The following is a 16579-nucleotide window of genomic DNA, read 5'->3' as shown; positions in this document are numbered from 1 at the left end:
CCGGGTCGAGCGCGGCGGGCTGCCGCGCTTCCCGGCTCGATGACGCCAAACGAACCCAGAGAGCGCTACACCGGAGGCCGAGTATTGTCGAGGCCACTGGTCGCTCTCCGGGGCTATGGCTGGCCTGAATCGCTGCAGTGTCAAATCGTCTGAAGACGACTTAGGTACCTGTCGTGGTGTCGTAAGTAGTAGAGCAGCCACCACACTGCGATCTATTGAGGCTTAGCCTCTGACTGGAAGGTTTGTCCGCGGTACACAACTGAAACGTACATCCTTCCCGAGCAAGCGATCGCAGCACCGACAGGTGCGAAGAGAGCGAGCTCTTTGCCGACGGCAAGACTCGCACGAAACGGTTGCCGTTGAGCGCAGCCATTTTTTTTTTTTTTTTCCCCGTTTTCGCTCCGTCGCAACACTGTGCAGAAAAAGGCGAAACGGAAGGGGACCGTTGTCGCAATATGGCGCGCCGCTTGAAAAGTCTTGCAAGAGGGTGCTTTGCAAACGCGTCCTGCTCAAGTGCAATGGCAGCAGACCATTGCTGTTAGCACCTGCGACGAGAGGAGCCACTGGTGCTTTCGCATCCACTTGTGGCACGAACGTTGGAGGGCGTTGCCGATCTTGATTGTCGTGAAGCAGCCCGCGGGAAGCTGCGCTGCGTGCGCTGTGTCGCGCGCGTTTCTTCTGGTCAACAAAGTTGCCTCGTCATCTTATTAGTGACGCGCATAAAAAGGCGGCTTTCGGCATCGACGAAAGCCGCGCTCCCGACAGCTGAAATGGTGCGGTTGCGTCTCGAACGCGAACCGGCCGATTTTCGGGGCGATGTGTGTGTGTTGGCGCGACGCGCAACACACGAGGGCCTCGCAACCCGAGTGGCAAATGCACGCCATCTCCTGTTTCAGTCGTGTGGCGTGTGATCGAACGACAGACAGACTCCAGAGAGGACCTTGTGTGTTCCTCCTGGGGCTGTAACAGCGAGGCCGGTATTGACTGCCGCCTCGCGCACACTGGTACAGGGGGGGCTGCTTTTTTTTTTTTTTTTTTTTTTTTCGCCGCCCCGGCTGACGTGGTTGCGGACTTTGCCGCGCGCAGGCGCGCGACAGACTTCTACCGGACTGCATACAATTTCAGCAACAACAATCCCGTGGGTTCAGTTGCAGTCCCCGCGTGGCTTAAGCGCCGAGCATTTTTACTCGCTACCTGGCTTAAGCGCCGAGCATTTTTATCGCGCTACCTGGCTTAAGCGCCGAGCATTTTCAGCCTTAAGCGCGGGCGTTCGGCGCTCTCCGTGGCCGCCCCGGCTGACGTGGTTGCGGACTTTGCCGCGCGCCGGCGCCGACAGACTTCCACCGGAATGCATACAATTTCAGCAACAATCCCGTGGCTTCAGTTTTAGTCCCCGCGTGGCTTAAGCGCCGAGCATTTTTTCTCGCTACCTGGCGTAAGCGCCGAGCATTTTCAGGCTTAAGCGCGGGCGTTCGGCGCTCTCCGTGGCCGCCCCGGCTGACGTGGTTGCGGACTTTGCCGCGCGCAGCTTGAGCGGTGAGCATTTTCAGTCGCCATATGTGGCTTAAGCGCGGGCGGGGTGTGGCCGCCCCGGCTGACGTGGTAGCGGACTTGGCGTAATGTTGCCCGTTGTTTCACAGGAAACGGGCACCGCGAATTTCATGCTTTCTTTCCAGCTTGGAACGTTTGGCTTTGTGTGCGGGTGCTGCATTTAAGGAGCTGTGTATAACTTTATAGAGCGTCTCAAGAAAAACAATTTGTTTGAAGCTTCACACGTGAGAGGAGCGGCTTCTGAGTACGAGGCGGTTTTCCTTTTTTTTTTTTTCTGCCGATAATTGTACTCATCTGCCACGTCTCTCACCACGATATGATATTTTTTTGGGGGGTTTCTCCTTTGATCCTCAAGTGAACGGACTGTCCAGTACTGATGCCATTTACAAAAATCCAAAACAGCAGAGGCCCGCACCTGCTCAATCAACGCCAACTCAATTTAAGGAAGGGCTGTTCAAAAGCTGATCGAAACCATCCAGTTTGGGAAAACCTATTTTATGCAGTAGTTTTTATTATTATTTTTTTTTTATTGTGAGAGACGTGAAATCCACACCACGAAATGAACGTCCCTTTGTTACCCTTTTGTTACCGCGGCTTCGAAACCGTGCGTAATACCAATTTAATTGTGTCCTGGTTGGCCGTTTGTCAGCACTTTGTGTTCTTCTAGAAAATCAACTACTAGTTTATAAATTACGTGCGCGAAATTTTCCTCCGTGTGCACCACCAAAATACTTAAAGAAGAGAGAATGCGTCCGGGGCCTTGGGATTTCGAAAATGCCGTGCTCTGAAATTTTCACATCCGCCATTGGAAAGATAATTATTATCCGTCGTAAAAAAGAAAAAAAAAAAGAAAGAAATCACATTTGAAATTATCATTGAAAGTGGCCACGTTTTTCGGGGCATGTCTTGATGAAATAATTTCAGTTCAGTTCAGCATGATTGGATTTCATCTTTTCCAGTATTCTCAGTACTCTCGTTGTAGTACCAATTGCCGGCAGATTTTTTTTTTAGTTGTTTAGAGTTATACATTCCTGAACGATGTTTTTCTTTTCCTCAAAGCTAGCCATAGAACCAGCGCTTTCTATAAAATCATGACAATAAGAATCCAGCATATCGGTTCATCTTCGGCGCGATTAAAGTTCGGGAACTGGCGATTTTTTATTGCCGTGATCAAGAAGGTTAACACCAGATAAGGCGTGATATTTCAGCATACCAGTCACGATATCTAATCGAATCTAAGATTGAAATGGCGTTCTGAATTCTTTCGGTTCCAGATAGAAAGAAACAGAAAAAAAAAAAAAAAGAAAGGATGTGATTGATTGCCATTCAAATCTGAAGACCGCGTGGAGAAAGTGTTCCGGTTTACATTCGGCAAATCAAAATGAACGGCTAAAATTAATCCATCGTCTGGTTTCATGCGCGAGATCACGTAAAAGGCAGCCATTCTTCTTAGCATGGTTTCTCTCTTTTGCTCTCTCATTCGCGCACGGAAATTTCTTCGTACGGGAATTTTATGAAGCGAAGGCGGCTGCAGACCATTTTCTTTGTTTAGTTCATGTTCGTAGGCGCAAATTACAAACCTAACACTTGGAGCAACATTTCCACTACTCTAGAGGGGCATAAACTGTAGACAGTGCACGCTTTCTCATTTATCCAATCGCTCGCAAACACATTGCATTGCTAGTCTACAGTGGCAATACAAAGTGACGTTTCACCATGCACGTCGAAGTTCATTACCAGTACCGCGCCAGCATCGACCGGCCGGCGAAGCGACGAGCTCAGCAGCGCATGCGCAAGGCCCGACACCACCCCAACCGAGCTTCCCTGCTTATCGGAGAGAGCAAGTGCGCGTGAACACGGGCGCGTCTGAGTATCTGGATTTAAAAAAAAAAAGAAAAAGAAAGCGTTTCCGAGATATTGACAAAGACAAGTGGTCGCGGTCGCTCTGAATCTTATCGTATTATAGAAAACGTGGGATGGCGGCGCTTCCTCGAGGGTCAGAAAGTACAATCGTCGAACTAGGTGGCAAGTGGAGTACATCCTTTTTCTTGGAACGGTTTGCAATTGACTGCTTGAATGTGCCGACCACGCGTCGCGGGTCGCGTATAGAGCCAACCGTTGGCAAGCACGCGTCTAGCGTAGCAGCAGAACCGATCGCGGTTGCGATAACCCATCGTTGGCAGCGAAAAAGAAAAACACCCACACGCAGTTTGTAGCAATAACCGTACAAATCAATGTGGTTTTAAATATAGCTTCACTGGTCACCCAAGAAGGGCACCGAAACTTTCTCATGACGCACACCGCTGTAGTCCACAAAGAACAAAGCGCACAAAATAGATATGATACAGCCGCACCGCATTATTTCGTGTTTTCACCATTTCATTACTTTCGTGTGCATGCGCGCTAGGGCCACGCAGGCCAGGAGTAAAAGGCACGAAAAAAAAAAAAAAAATGGTACGCAATCCTAAGCTTTGACTTGACTGCTGTGGCACTCGCATTTGTGTTCTTTACCTTAGGCGAACGCAATGCGCAAACTGAACTGGAATTTCCAATAATGGAAATTCCTGTTTGGCTCATATTTGCGTTTTTCGCCCGAGCAAGCGCTTCACTGCACTACGCTTTGCCCCTTCAACGTGGCTACACTGCCCGGCAGGCGTGTTCTGCGTAGGGCCGAACCTGCAGGCAAAAAGCATGGGCGCCGCCATCTTGTTGAGAGCGGCGCCAGGGACACAATCGCGCCTAGCTCATTGAGTTTTCCCCCAAAACTGAAAAAAATTTGACTTCATTAAACGAGAAAGATGCCACGAGTGTCCCAACAAAAAGCTTTGAGGATTACCGAAGGGTAACTGAGGGCGACGCAACGGGCTCTGGAAAGAAGGATGATGGGTGTGGCGTCACGGGGGGATCGGAATAGAGCAGATTGGGGTGTGCGAGAACAAACGCTCGTTAATGACACCAAAGTTTAAACCAGGAAAAACAAATGGGCATGCGCAGGGCATGCAATCTGGGGGGAAGATAACCGGTGGCCATTAAGGGTTACAGACTGAATTCCGAGAGGAGGGAAGCGTAGCAGGGGGTGGCAGAAAGGTAGGAGGGCAGATTAGATTAGGGACTACATGGCGACAATCGGCACCTGACCGGGGTACTTGGAGGATCATGGGAGATGCCTTTGCCCTGCAGTGGGCGTAGCCAGGATGATGATGATGATGATGTTCATGATGAAAAGGTAGCAACAGGTCTTCGTAACATACAGGTTAGAAAGATGAGGCACCTTTTAACCCTTGAATATATTTCGCCACATTCGGGCATACGACAAGTTTGTTTTCGAGGCGCTCGGTCCCACTGCTGCGAAAATGTGTACACAAAGGCTGCACAGTAGTTGCCAGAAATCGGGCACTCTATTTTTCTTTCATAGGGAATCTTTCTTCCACTTGGGCAGCGGATTTCGGCGGCAGGGCGAGCTTGCGTGGGCGCGGTGGTTTACGGATCCAAGCGATAGTGAACTCCAAAATCCAGTGTTGGCTTTGAGTGGGATTCATATTGATTGCGAACCCCACGGCTAATCCTACCCCCCATCCCCCCAAGTGGCTCTTTACAGGAGACAATCATTCAGAGACATCGGACAAATAGGAATTCTGGTTCTTTCTTTTGCTTTCATTAATTTTTCTCGAAGCCCATAACTAGAAATTTGCTGGAGCGGCTGTCCCATTTGCGACGCAACAAGTGCGACGCTACACACAGATGGAGTGGCAGTTTAATTACTCTCGTGGTCCGCGAACCGGCATCGTTGCGTGTAGTATAGGAATGGTGCGTGTCAAGTCAGTGCTCGCGTTGAGCTTGTGCTCTTCATTTTGATTGAATGAAGTCTCACCTAAGTGAGCGGGGCCGATCCCGGAGGTAGTGCAATACCGGGCCGACCTGCGGCGGAGGTGAAGCAGGCTTCAAGCACTCCGCCAACTTCCAAAAATAGGTTTAATATCGTGGGTCCATATAGAACCCGTATCAGATATTAAGCTGATAAGAACAGAGTTTTTTATTTATGCTAGTTACAAATACATCAAAAATATGTTACAAAACCAAGGAAAAAACGGATAAAAGGTGTATAATCTAAAAACGCAAACAAATGACTAAAAAAACTAGTTAGTGGTGTTAGTGATAAAAGGCTAAAACTGTAAAGGTGTAAAATACATGGCAAAACGCTTCTCTAAAACATAAAAGATCATTAAGAGGTGCCTACATGGGCTTTAAAAATCTTCGTAGATGGGCTTCGTAAATCTTCGTACATGGGCTTTAAAAATCTACACTTTGATCTTAGCCAAAAGGCCGAGAAGCGATGTCCTTCACTTCACTTCATTGTACTACTGCCTTGTGGGCGCCCTGCCGACATGGGTAACCTCAGCAACAGCGTGGGCAATATTATAAAATTCAGCCTGTGTACAGACTCAACGCTCCCTATCTCACGGATGAATTCGCAACGCCTCAGTCTTTCGCTGTTAACGAAACGCTGTCGCGTAGAAACGAGACCCGAGTGCAAGCTTGCTTGTAACGCGAAACCAACCAAGGCAACCTCGTAGAAAACGGAACAGGCGAGCGGAAAAAAAACGCGCCAGGGGAATGCTTACTTCCGTCTGAATGCGACCGCTCAAGGTGACCTTCCTTGAGGGCTTCGTTTCAAGCCCGTGTGCAATTGTAATATACTACGCGCATTTCCTTCATTTCTTTTTATTTACCGCAAGGCCCACTGAAAATTTTGATACGGCACAGGCCGGGACGGATCGCAACGTGTCGAATCGACCGGTAGAATTAGGTAGCATGCCCCATGTACGAAGACGAGCAACATAGAAGTGAATGACAAAATAAATATAGAAAACGCTGCACACTCCTTCCAACCGGAAACATAGAGGGGAGAAAGATCGCCATCTGAAACACAGGCATTGTAAAAAAAAGAAAAAAAAAAGTGCTACCTCATCATCTTTACCATTACCGTGTGTGTGTATGTATATATGCATGTGTGTGTGTGTGTGTTTGTGTATTTATATATATATATATATATATATATATATATATATACGCACACATGCTAGCATAGCTTAAACGCAGCTGGAAAGCTCAGCCTTGCACAAGAACCACCCCCTGTCGCAAACCCCTTTGAAACATTCAAATGCCAAACACGAGTAGAGCGAGGTCGTTCGAACCTGGCGCCAAAACGCATTGGCGCCATCTGTGTACGGAACTAGGAAAACCTGCGGACTTTGCAATACAGAAAGAAAGGTAGATGGCGCGAGCTAACGCTCCATTGCATACTAAGAACGAGAGTTAGTGAATAATGGCAGAAACGTCTTGGGAAGAGAAAAAAAAAAAAAACACGCAAAAGTTGTTGGCTTGTGCAAGCACTCTATGTTACAGCGATTAAAGAGCATAGCATCTTCTACAACAGCAGCTACAAAAAGAAGAAGAACGTGAGAGAGGGAGAGAGACAGGCGTGTTTCTTTGGAATGCAGAGCATGCAGCACATACTATAAAGTGCCAAAGAGACGGGGAAAGCAGATGGCGCGAAGGTGTATGTCCTCAAAGCTTGAAAGCAATTTCTAAATTACATGTACCGAAGTCCACCTACTCTCATCAGGTTGCTCCCGCCTCCAGTTGCGTTTAAAGTGAAATTACAGTCGCCTCAAAGGCAGACAGAGAGAGAGTGAAAATAGGTACACTTGCTTCGCGCAGCTGCAGCCGTTCAAATTTTACAGCAAGAGCACTCCCGAAGCAACAAAGTCCGCTGCCGCCTGGGCGCAATGCGCTCGCTTCAGTAAATTGCCGTGCTGGCCTCGGCAACCAAGAGGTGTAGTGCGGCAGACTGCTGCATTGTAGCACACCGCAAACCGTGCAGACGTAAGCGATCGCCTCGACATCGCTGCGAGCGCTCGAAGAGACAAAGTCCGAAACCACGTGTGCCGGGGCGGTGCGAGCGCGACGCCTTTGACGCAACTTTTGCGTACAAGCCGCCGCACCGCCACGACGGAATCGCTGGCATCCCGCACGCAGCTGCATTGTGTCACGCCGGCAATCGTTGAAACACCACGCAGTCGTCGGCGTCGGCCCCGACATGGTTGCGAGCGCTGGAAGAGACAAAGTCCGAAACCGCGTGTGCCGGGGCGGCGCGAGCGCGACGCCTTTGACGCAACTTTTGCGTACAAGCCGCCGCACGGACACGACGGAGCCGGTGTCACCCTGCAGAGGGCTGCACTATAGCACGCCGGGAACCGGCAAAGAACCGCGCAGACGTCGTCGTTGGCCGCGGCGTTGCCGCGAGCACGCGAAGAGACAAAGTCCGAAAGGACGTCAGCCGGGGCGTCGAGCACGCCGCCCGCACTGTTCGCACGCGTGCTCGGAAATGGCGAAGGGGCCGCGCTAGCGTGCCTTGAATCGGTGAGCGGCGGTACCGCGGCGATCGCCAGAGCTCGAATCCGCCCTGCAAAAGCCAAATATTGGCGCTCGGCTCGGCGCAGTACGCCGCCGCGTCGCACGAGTACGGCCCCATGGAGGTCTGGGCACTTATCGCTGCTACTGTAAGGGGCCGTACGGCCCCGGCCGACATTGTACCGTAGTGCGATTTTCGGCTTGCGCGTGCTCGTGGCGTAGTCCGCGCACCGTTCCGACGTCGACAATCGTGCCCACGACTACGCGAGCGCTGGAAGAGACAAAGTCCGAAACCGCGTGTGCCGGGGCGGCGCGAGCGCGACGCCTTTGACGCAACTTTTGCGTACAAGCCGCCGCACGGACACGACGGAGCCGGTGTCGCCCTGCAGAGGGCTGCACTATAGCACGCCGGGAACCGGCAAAGAACCGCGCAGACGTCGTCGTTGGCCGCGGCGTTGCCGCGAGCACGCGAAGAGACAAAGTCCGAAACGACGTCAGCCGGGGCGTCGAGCACGCCGCCCGCACTGTTCGCACGCGTGCTCGGAAATGGCGAAGGGGCCGCGCTAGCGTGCCTTGAATCGGTGAGCGGCGGTACCGCGGCGATAGCCAGAGCTCGAATCCGCCCTGCAAAAGCCAAATATTGGCGCTCGGCTCGGCGCAGTACGCCGCCGCGTCGCACGAGTACGGCCCCATGGAGGTCTGGGCACTTATCGCTGCTACTGTAAGGGGCCGTACGGCCCCGGCCGACATTGTACCGTAGTGCGATTTTCGTCTTGCGCGTGCTCGTGGCGGTGTCCGCGCACCGTTCCGACGTCGACAATCGTGCCCACGACTACGCGAGCGCTGGAAGAGACAAAGTCCGAAACCGCGTGTGCCGGGGCGGCGCGAGCGCGACGCCTTTGACGCAACTTTTGCGTACAAGCCGCCGCACGGACACGACGGAATCGCTGGCATCCCGCACGCAGCTGCATTGTGTCACGCCGGCAATCGTTGAAACACCACGCAGTCGTCGGCGTCGGCCCCGACATGGTTGCGAGCGCTGGAAGAGACAAAGTCCGAAACCGCGTGTGCCGGGGCGGCGCGAGCGCGACGCCTTTGACGCAACTTTTGCGTACAAGCCGCCGCACGGACACGACGGAGCCGGTGTCGCCCTGCAGAGGGCTGCACTATAGCACGCCGGGAACCGGCAAAGAACCGCGCAGACGTCGTCGTTGGCCGCGGCGTTGCCGCGAGCACGCGAAGAGACAAAGTCCGAAACGACGTCAGCCGGGGCGTCGAGCACGCCGCCCGCACTGTTCGCACGCGTGCTCGGAAATGGCGAAGGGGCCGCGCTAGCGTGCCTTGAATCGGTGAGCGGCGGTACCGCGGCGATCGCCAGAGCTCGAATCCGCCCTGCAAAAGCCAAATATTGGCGCTCGGCTCGGCGCAGTACGCCGCCGCGTCGCACGAGTACGGCCCCATGGAGGTCTGGGCACTTATCGCTGCTACTGTAAGGGGCCGTACGGCCCCGGCCGACATTGTACCGTAGTGCGATTTTCGTCTTGCGCGTGCTCGTGGCGGTGTCCGCGCACCGTTGCGACGTCGACAATCGTGCCCACGACTACGCGAGCGCTGGAAGAGACAAAGTCCGAAACCGCGTGTGCCGGGGCGGCGCGAGCGCGACGCCTTTGACGCAACTTTTGCGTACAAGCCGCCGCACGGCCACGACGGAGCCGGTGTCACCCTGCAGAGGGCTGCACTGTAGCACGCCGGGAACCGGCAAAGAACCGCGCAGACGTCGTCGTTGGCCGCGGCGTTGCCGCGAGCACGCGAAGAGACAAAGTCCGAAACGACGTCAGCCGGGGCGTCGAGCACGCCGCCCGCACTGTTCGCACGCGTGCTCGGAAATGGCGAAGGGGCCGCGCTAGCGTGCCTTGAATCGGTGAGCGGCGGTACCGCGGCGATCGCCAGAGCTCGAATCCGCCCTGCAAAAGCCAAATATTGGCGCTCGGCTCGGCGCAGTACGCCGCCGCGTCGCACGAGTACGGCCCCATGGAGGTCTGGGCACTTATCGCTGCTACTGTAAGGGGCCGTACGGCCCCGGCCGACATTGTACCGTAGTGCGATTTTCGTCTTGCGCGTGCTCGTGGCGGTGTCCGCGCACCGTTGCGACGTCGACAATCGTGCCCACGACTACGCGAGCGCTGGAAGAGACAAAGTCCGAAACCGCGTGTGCCGGGGCGGCGCGAGCGCGACGCCTTTGACGCAACTTTTGCGTACAAGCCGCCGCACGGCCACGACGGAGCCGGTGTCACCCTGCAGAGGGCTGCACTGTAGCACGCCGGGAACCGGCAAAGAACCGCGCAGACGTCGTCGTTGGCCGCGGCGTTGCCGCGAGCACGCGAAGAGACAAAGTCCGAAACGACGTCAGCCGGGGCGTCGAGCACGCCGCCCGCACTGTTCGCACTCGTGCTCGGAAATGGCGAAGGGGCCGTGCTAGCGTGCCTCGAATCGATCGGCCGGGGGCCCCGTAGGGCGACAGACAGGCAATTGTGCAGGAAACCGTACTGGCCATTGGCGAGAAATTGCCGTTCGCGCATTCGGTGGACGCGCTGCGCTTTCACGACTTCGGCATTGTGCTGCCGACGTAAGCTTTCAATCTTGCTCGCGGCGTTACGAGGCGGCACGATTTTCGCCAAACGCTCGTCGAAAGTGGCACGAGTACGGCCCCATGGAGGTCTGGGTACTTATCGCTGCTATTATATGGGGGTCCCAGAGAGCAGTCGCCCCCAAAGCGACCTGGGTGTTTGATATGCGGCGGGCTTCGTGCCCGTCAAGCGTGTCCCCGGTATCGCTCCCGTGGATCCCACAGCTGACGTCTGCAGCCTCATCCGCTTGATGCGTTAGGGGCTGGTTGTCGGACGACGCTTTTTCCACGATATCGAAGTGTGTTCCGCATCGTCCTCGGACGAATCAAATACGAAAGCGCCGAAGGCGCGGGCGTGACCCGTCGCCTAGCGGCTTTGCCGTCTCGGCTACGTTGCAAGTGTCGGTCGGTCCACCAGTGCTGCGGGCTCGAGAGAAACCGCAAGCCGCGATCGAGTCGACACAACCGGTCTATCGAGAATGTTGCGTGCTTCTTGCCGCGTGGCGATACCCGGCCCTGCGGGGAGGGCGCCGTTGCGAGCTCGAACGCCGTCGTCTCGGACTGTGCAAAGTGCTACCCTTTGCGAGAACGAAGCGTGTTGGGGCGCCTGAAGGTGGCCTCGGCATCGCAAAAACGGCGTCCGGCCTGCTTGAAAGGCTGGACGCGCAGTTGAACGATTACCTGGTTGATCCTGCCAGTAATCATATGCTTGTCTCAAAGATTAAGCCATGCATGTCTAAGTACATGCCGAAATAAGGCGAAACCGCGAATGGCTCATTAAATCAGTTATGGTTCCTTAGATCGTTTCTTCCTACTTGGATAACTGTGGCAATTCTAGAGCTAATACATGCAGTGAGCCTGAAGCCCTTTGGGCGACGGGTGCTTTTATTAGACCAAGATCGATCGGGTTTCGGCCCGTATTGTGTGGTGACTCTGGATAACTTTGTGCTGATCGCATGGCCACGAGCCGGCGACGTTTCTTTCAAGTGTCTGCCTTATCAACTTTCGATGGTAGGTTACTTGCTTACCATGGTTGTTACGGGTAACGGAGAATCAGGGTTCGATTCCGGAGAGGGAGCCTGAGAAACGGCTACCACATCCAAGGAAGGCAGCAGGCGCGCAAATTACCCACTCCCGGCACGGGGAGGTAGTGACGAAAAATAACAATACGGGACTCTTTTGAGGCCCCGTAATTGAAATGAGTACACTCTAAATCCTTTAACGAGGATCAATTGGAGGGCAAGTCTGGTGCCAGCAGCCGCGGTAATTCCAGCTCCAATAGCGTATACTAAAGCTGCTGCGGTTAAAAAGCTCGTAGTTGGATCTCAGTTCCAGACGAGTAGTGCATCTACCCGATGCGACGGCTCGGACTGAACATCATGCCGGTCCTTTCTTGGTGCACTTCATTGTGTGCCTCGAGAAGGCCGGTGCTTTTACTTTGAAAAAATTAGAGTGCTCAACGCAGGCGAGTCGCCTGAATAAACTTGCATGGAATAATAGAACAAGACCTCGTTTCTGTTCTGTTGGTTTTTGGAATACGAGGTAATGATTAAGAGGGACAGACGGGGGCATTCGTATTGCGGCGCTAGAGGTGAAATTCTTGGACCGTCGCAAGACGAACTACTGCGAAAGCATTTGCCAAGAATGTTTTCTTTGATCAAGAACGAAAGTCAGAGGTTCGAAGGCGATCAGATACCGCCCTAGTTCTGACCATAAACGATGCCAACCAGCGATCCGCCTGAGTTACTCAAATGACTCGGCGGGCAGCTTCCGGGAAACCAAAGTGTTTGGGTTCCGGGGGAAGTATGGTTGCAAAGCTGAAACTTAAAGGAATTGACGGAAGGGCACCACCAGGAGTGGAGCCTGCGGCTTAATTTGACTCAACACGGGAAAACTTACCCGGCCCGGACACTGGGAGGATTGACAGATTGAGAGCTCTTTCTTGATTCGGTGGATGGTGGTGCATGGCCGTTCTTAGTTGGTGGAGCGATTTGTCTGGTTAATTCCGATAACGAACGAGACTCTAGCCTATTAAATAGGTGCGGGGTTCCCAGCACCTTACAACCTTCTTAGAGGGACAAGCGGCTCCTAGCCGCACGAAACAGAGCAATAACAGGTCTGTGATGCCCTTAGATGTCCGGGGCCGCACGCGCGCTACACTGAAGGAAGCAGCGTGTCTTTATCCCTGTCTGAAAAGACTGGGTAACCCGTGGAACTTCTTTCGTGATTGGGATAGGGGCTTGCAATTGTTCCCCTTGAACGAGGAATTCCCAGTAAGCGCGAGTCATAAGCTCGCGTTGATTACGTCCCTGCCCTTTGTACACACCGCCCGTCGCTACTACCGATTGAATGATTTAGTGAGGTCTTCGGACCGATGTCCGGCGCGGCCTTTCGGTTGCGCCGGTCTGTTGGAAAGATGACCAAACTTGATCATTTAGAGGAAGTAAAAGTCGTAACAAGGTTTCCGTAGGTGAACCTGCGGAAGGATCATTACCGGATTGTGAAGGGTGGCGAGCGCCATTGTTTCTACCCCGTGTGGGTGAAGCAGCTCGCTGCGCCCGACGCTTTCCGCCGCTGGCCCCGCTTGGACGCGGGGACGGCTATACCCGAACATGCCGGGGACTGCCTGAATTTTGAGGGGCGCCCCGTGCCAAATTTGTTGCGCCCAGTGGACGCCGGCTGCAACCTTGGACGGTTGGCTTGGCCGCGCCCGCGGGTAGAAACGGCGTAACGCACACTGGGTGGGCTTTCTGTCCGCTTTGGCGCTCTTGCGCGGAATGGGAGTAAGACGACCCGACCTGCTGCTTTGCCCAGTACGAGGGGAACGGCGAAGCGTGCGGTCGGTCAAGGAACTGACGGTCGAGAGCTAATGCCGCTGCCGCTTAGTACACACACGGAACCGTGGTGCGAGCGCTCTCCCGTCCTCCGCGGCAAACGCTGCCGAGTCTGAAAAGTCTGGCGGCTGCCGGTCGCTTCCTGCGGCGAGTATGGAGTAACGACCCGACTTTGTTGCCGCCCAAGTACTAAAGGAACGGTGTGGCGCTCGGTCGGTCATGGAACTGTCGGTATGAGGGTGCGGCTGCCAAGTACGGAAGGAACCGTGGCCTAAAGTGCTCTCCCGTCCTCCGCGGCAAATGCCACCGAGTCCGAAAGGGCCGGAGGCTGCCGGTCGGCTCCTGCTCGTGACGCGCGAGGTGTCGAGATCGCGGTTTAATGCGACGACGTCTGCAGGCTATTCGCCCGCCGCCGAGGGAAAGGCGGCGTTGCTGCGAAGTACCGAAGGAAACGCGGCTTTGCTACGTCGGAAGCGTTCTGCGGTTAGCGGACTTGTGCGCTTTGGGAAGGCGCCGCACGTCGAAAGAGGAAGTACGGACAGACGAGGGACTGTAGTCCCGGATTCGAACGCACTTGCGGCCAGGCCCTTGCTGGCTTCGTCTTCCGCCTCAAGTAGACTTGTTGTGGCGCCGGCGCAGGGAGCCGTCCCTGGCACTGGCCGAGTGGTTTTGGAGAGCTGCGCGAGTACGCGCGCCGGGCTCTTGTCTTTCGTCTCAAGTAGGCTGTTGGATCAACAGCGGTTATGCTGCGGCGATCTGCCGATGCGAAAGTGTGTGTGTGTTTGAGGCCCTTCTATGAACCTACTGCTGACTGAAGCGAAGCACGTCGATGGGGGTGAAGCCCTGCCCGTGGCCGTGTAGCCGTTAAAGACTCCACAGCGGCTTAGCCCTAATCATGGCTCTGTCGCTCTTTGCAATTTTTAGTGGAGCGATGTGAACGTGCACACGAGACACACGGGTCCGGTGGTTGGATGGCAGGTAAAACCGGCTTCGAGTGCGCGCAAACGGCATAAGCTACCTCGAGGGCAAGCGAGGAAGGCGTGGGCGCAAAACACACGCGCGAGTAGCAGGAGTGGAGTGCCATTAGGCTTTCAGCTGCTGAGACGCGGCCGCCGAAAGAGCGAGACTGGAGGAGCGCACGCCGAAAGGCGCTCTTCGAAACCACACACAGGGAGACGCCACGTGCCTAAAACCCTGGTTGTACTGTACTGAATTGAACAAACTATTTTTCACGACTCTAAGCGGTGGATCACTCGGTTCTCGGGTCGATGAAGAACGCAGCCAGCTGCGAGACTTGGTGTGAATTGCAGGACACACTGAGCACTGATTCTTTGAACGCACATTGCGGCCTTGGGTCTTCCCTTGGCTTCGTCTGTCTGAGGGTCGGATCACATATCAAGAGAGACTTCGGCGCACAGGGAACGTGCGTCCGTCGACTCGTTTTGACCGCGTCGGCATCATGGACAGTACGTTGAGCGCTAAAGCCACGCGCCAGCGGCCTCACGAGAGGGAGACGGTGGCAAACCGTTGTGCCAATTCTTCGAAAAGACGGAAACGAGGCATTACTACTGCAGCGTGACGAGTGCGCGCCTCTAGCAAGACCGCCGCAGGATGGAGTCGGATACCTGCAGGGAAAGAGCGGTCCAAGCACGAGGCGCGAACGTCTGTTGCCATGTAGCGCGCACGTTTGCGAGAGAGTCGGAAGCGCACGCTTGCGTGCACGGAAAACGTGGGAATGAAACGCCGGCCGATTCCCGCGCCGTGCGCAAAGCCAGCGCGATCGCAATTTGCGCTGTTTGCCTTCGAAGTACGTCGAGCTCCAGAGCTGGTCGCTCGTTCACGTCACCGCAGTTGTGTGGGCGCCCTTCCGGGCTTCGTCGCAGGAATGGGAATCGGCAGATTCTTGCGAGGAGCGGGGAGGAGAAGGGTGGCCCCCGAAAGCGGTTCGACGCGACAGCGCAGTCTGCGAGCGAGAAGAGTCACGGCACGGCGGAGAATTGCCGCGAAACGGAAAATGTCTCCTTCGAGAGCGTGGGTGCCCCGTTGGCCGAGCTGAAGCGTTCCGTCGTAGTCCGCCGTCGGTCCAAGTGCTTCGCAGTCTCTGTCCCCTAAAGACTGGGCCACTCCAGTTGGGGCAGGGGCGACGCTACACGAGACGATGCCTCCCGCCAGGTTTTAGTCGCCCCTGCGGTGCCCGCTGAAGCGGCGCGCTGCTAAGGCGATCTTTGCCTCGGTGGTGTTTGGGCTTCAGACACGGTCGCTTACCACGCAACTGCTCGTGCGCCGCACGCGCGCAGGCGGTTCACCGCCTGCCAGCCTCGTCTATAAGTAGCTCCGTGTTGGGCGAAGGACGTGGTAGGGCGTCGCACTCGGTTGGCGCTGGGTTTTCGAACGTGTCGAGTCCTTTTCGGCATACCGCTCGTATGACGCACGCGCGCAGGCGTTGTGCCGCCTGCCAGCCTCGTCCGTAAGGACGTGGCAGGGCGTCGTACTCGGTCGTGCTGGAATGGGCGAAAGCGATGTATCCGTTGTCGACCTCAGATCAGGCGAGACAACCCGCTGAATTTAAGCATATCACTAAGCGGAGGAAAAGAAACCAACAGGGATTCCCCGAGTAGCTGCGAGCGAAACGGGACCGAGCCCAGCACCGAATCCCCCGTCCTTGCAGGCGGTCGGGAAATGTGGTGTATGGGAGGCGACGTTCTCGGGTGTTTGCGACGGTGCAAGTCCCCCTGACAGGGGCTTGTCCCAGAGTGGGTGCCAGGCCCGTCTCCGCCGTTGCGCGCCCGGGATGAAGCCTCCCGTGAGTCGGGTTGCTTGAGAGTGCAGCCCTAAGTGGGTGGTAAACTCCATCTAAGGCTAAATACGACCGAGAGACCGATAGTTCACAAGTACCGTGAGGGAAAGTTGAAAAGAACTTTGAAGAGAGAGTTCAAGAGTACGTGAAACCGCTTAGAGTAAAACGGGTGGGCCCTCGAAGCTCGAAAGCGGTGGGATTCAGTCTCCGGAAGACCGCGGAGCCGGCGGCGTCGGGTAAACGGCCCCCTTCGGGGGGCTGTTCCGGCTGCTGGCACGCAGACGCGGTCTCCAGGGTGCGCACTTCCCACCGCCGGTAGAACGCCGCGACGGACGCGGGTCAATGGGAAAAGTACGA

General features: G+C 55.1%; 4 non-coding genes across 4 annotated transcripts in view; 3 read left to right on the top strand and 1 right to left on the bottom strand.

Annotated features, from left to right (window-relative positions):
* Positions 1–5426: 5426 nt before the first annotated feature.
* LOC140215049 (U2 spliceosomal RNA) lies at positions 5427–5618 on the bottom strand. The gene has a single exon (XR_011891970.1). It is a non-coding gene; the product is annotated as a U2 spliceosomal RNA (small nuclear RNA).
* A 5651-nt stretch (positions 5619–11269) lies between these two features.
* On the top strand, positions 11270–13084 carry LOC140215050 (small subunit ribosomal RNA). The gene has a single exon (XR_011891971.1). It is a non-coding gene; the product is annotated as a small subunit ribosomal RNA (ribosomal RNA).
* A 1574-nt stretch (positions 13085–14658) lies between these two features.
* LOC140215048 (5.8S ribosomal RNA) lies at positions 14659–14811 on the top strand. The gene has a single exon (XR_011891969.1). It is a non-coding gene; the product is annotated as a 5.8S ribosomal RNA (ribosomal RNA).
* Positions 14812–15957: 1146 nt separating this feature from the next.
* The window catches only part of LOC140215051 (large subunit ribosomal RNA), a 3959-nt gene continuing 3337 nt past the window's right edge, over positions 15958–16579 (top strand). Inside the window, exon 1 of the ribosomal RNA XR_011891972.1 lies at positions 15958–16579. This exon is cut by the window's right edge and continues 3337 nt beyond it. This is a non-coding gene — a ribosomal RNA (large subunit ribosomal RNA).

This window comes from Dermacentor andersoni, unplaced genomic scaffold (genome assembly GCF_023375885.2).
Source record: "Dermacentor andersoni unplaced genomic scaffold, qqDerAnde1_hic_scaffold ctg00000800.1, whole genome shotgun sequence".
Taxonomy (NCBI): domain Eukaryota; kingdom Metazoa; phylum Arthropoda; class Arachnida; order Ixodida; family Ixodidae; genus Dermacentor; species Dermacentor andersoni.
Note: the sequence above shows the minus strand (reverse complement) of the source record. Positions and strands in the feature narration are given on the sequence as shown.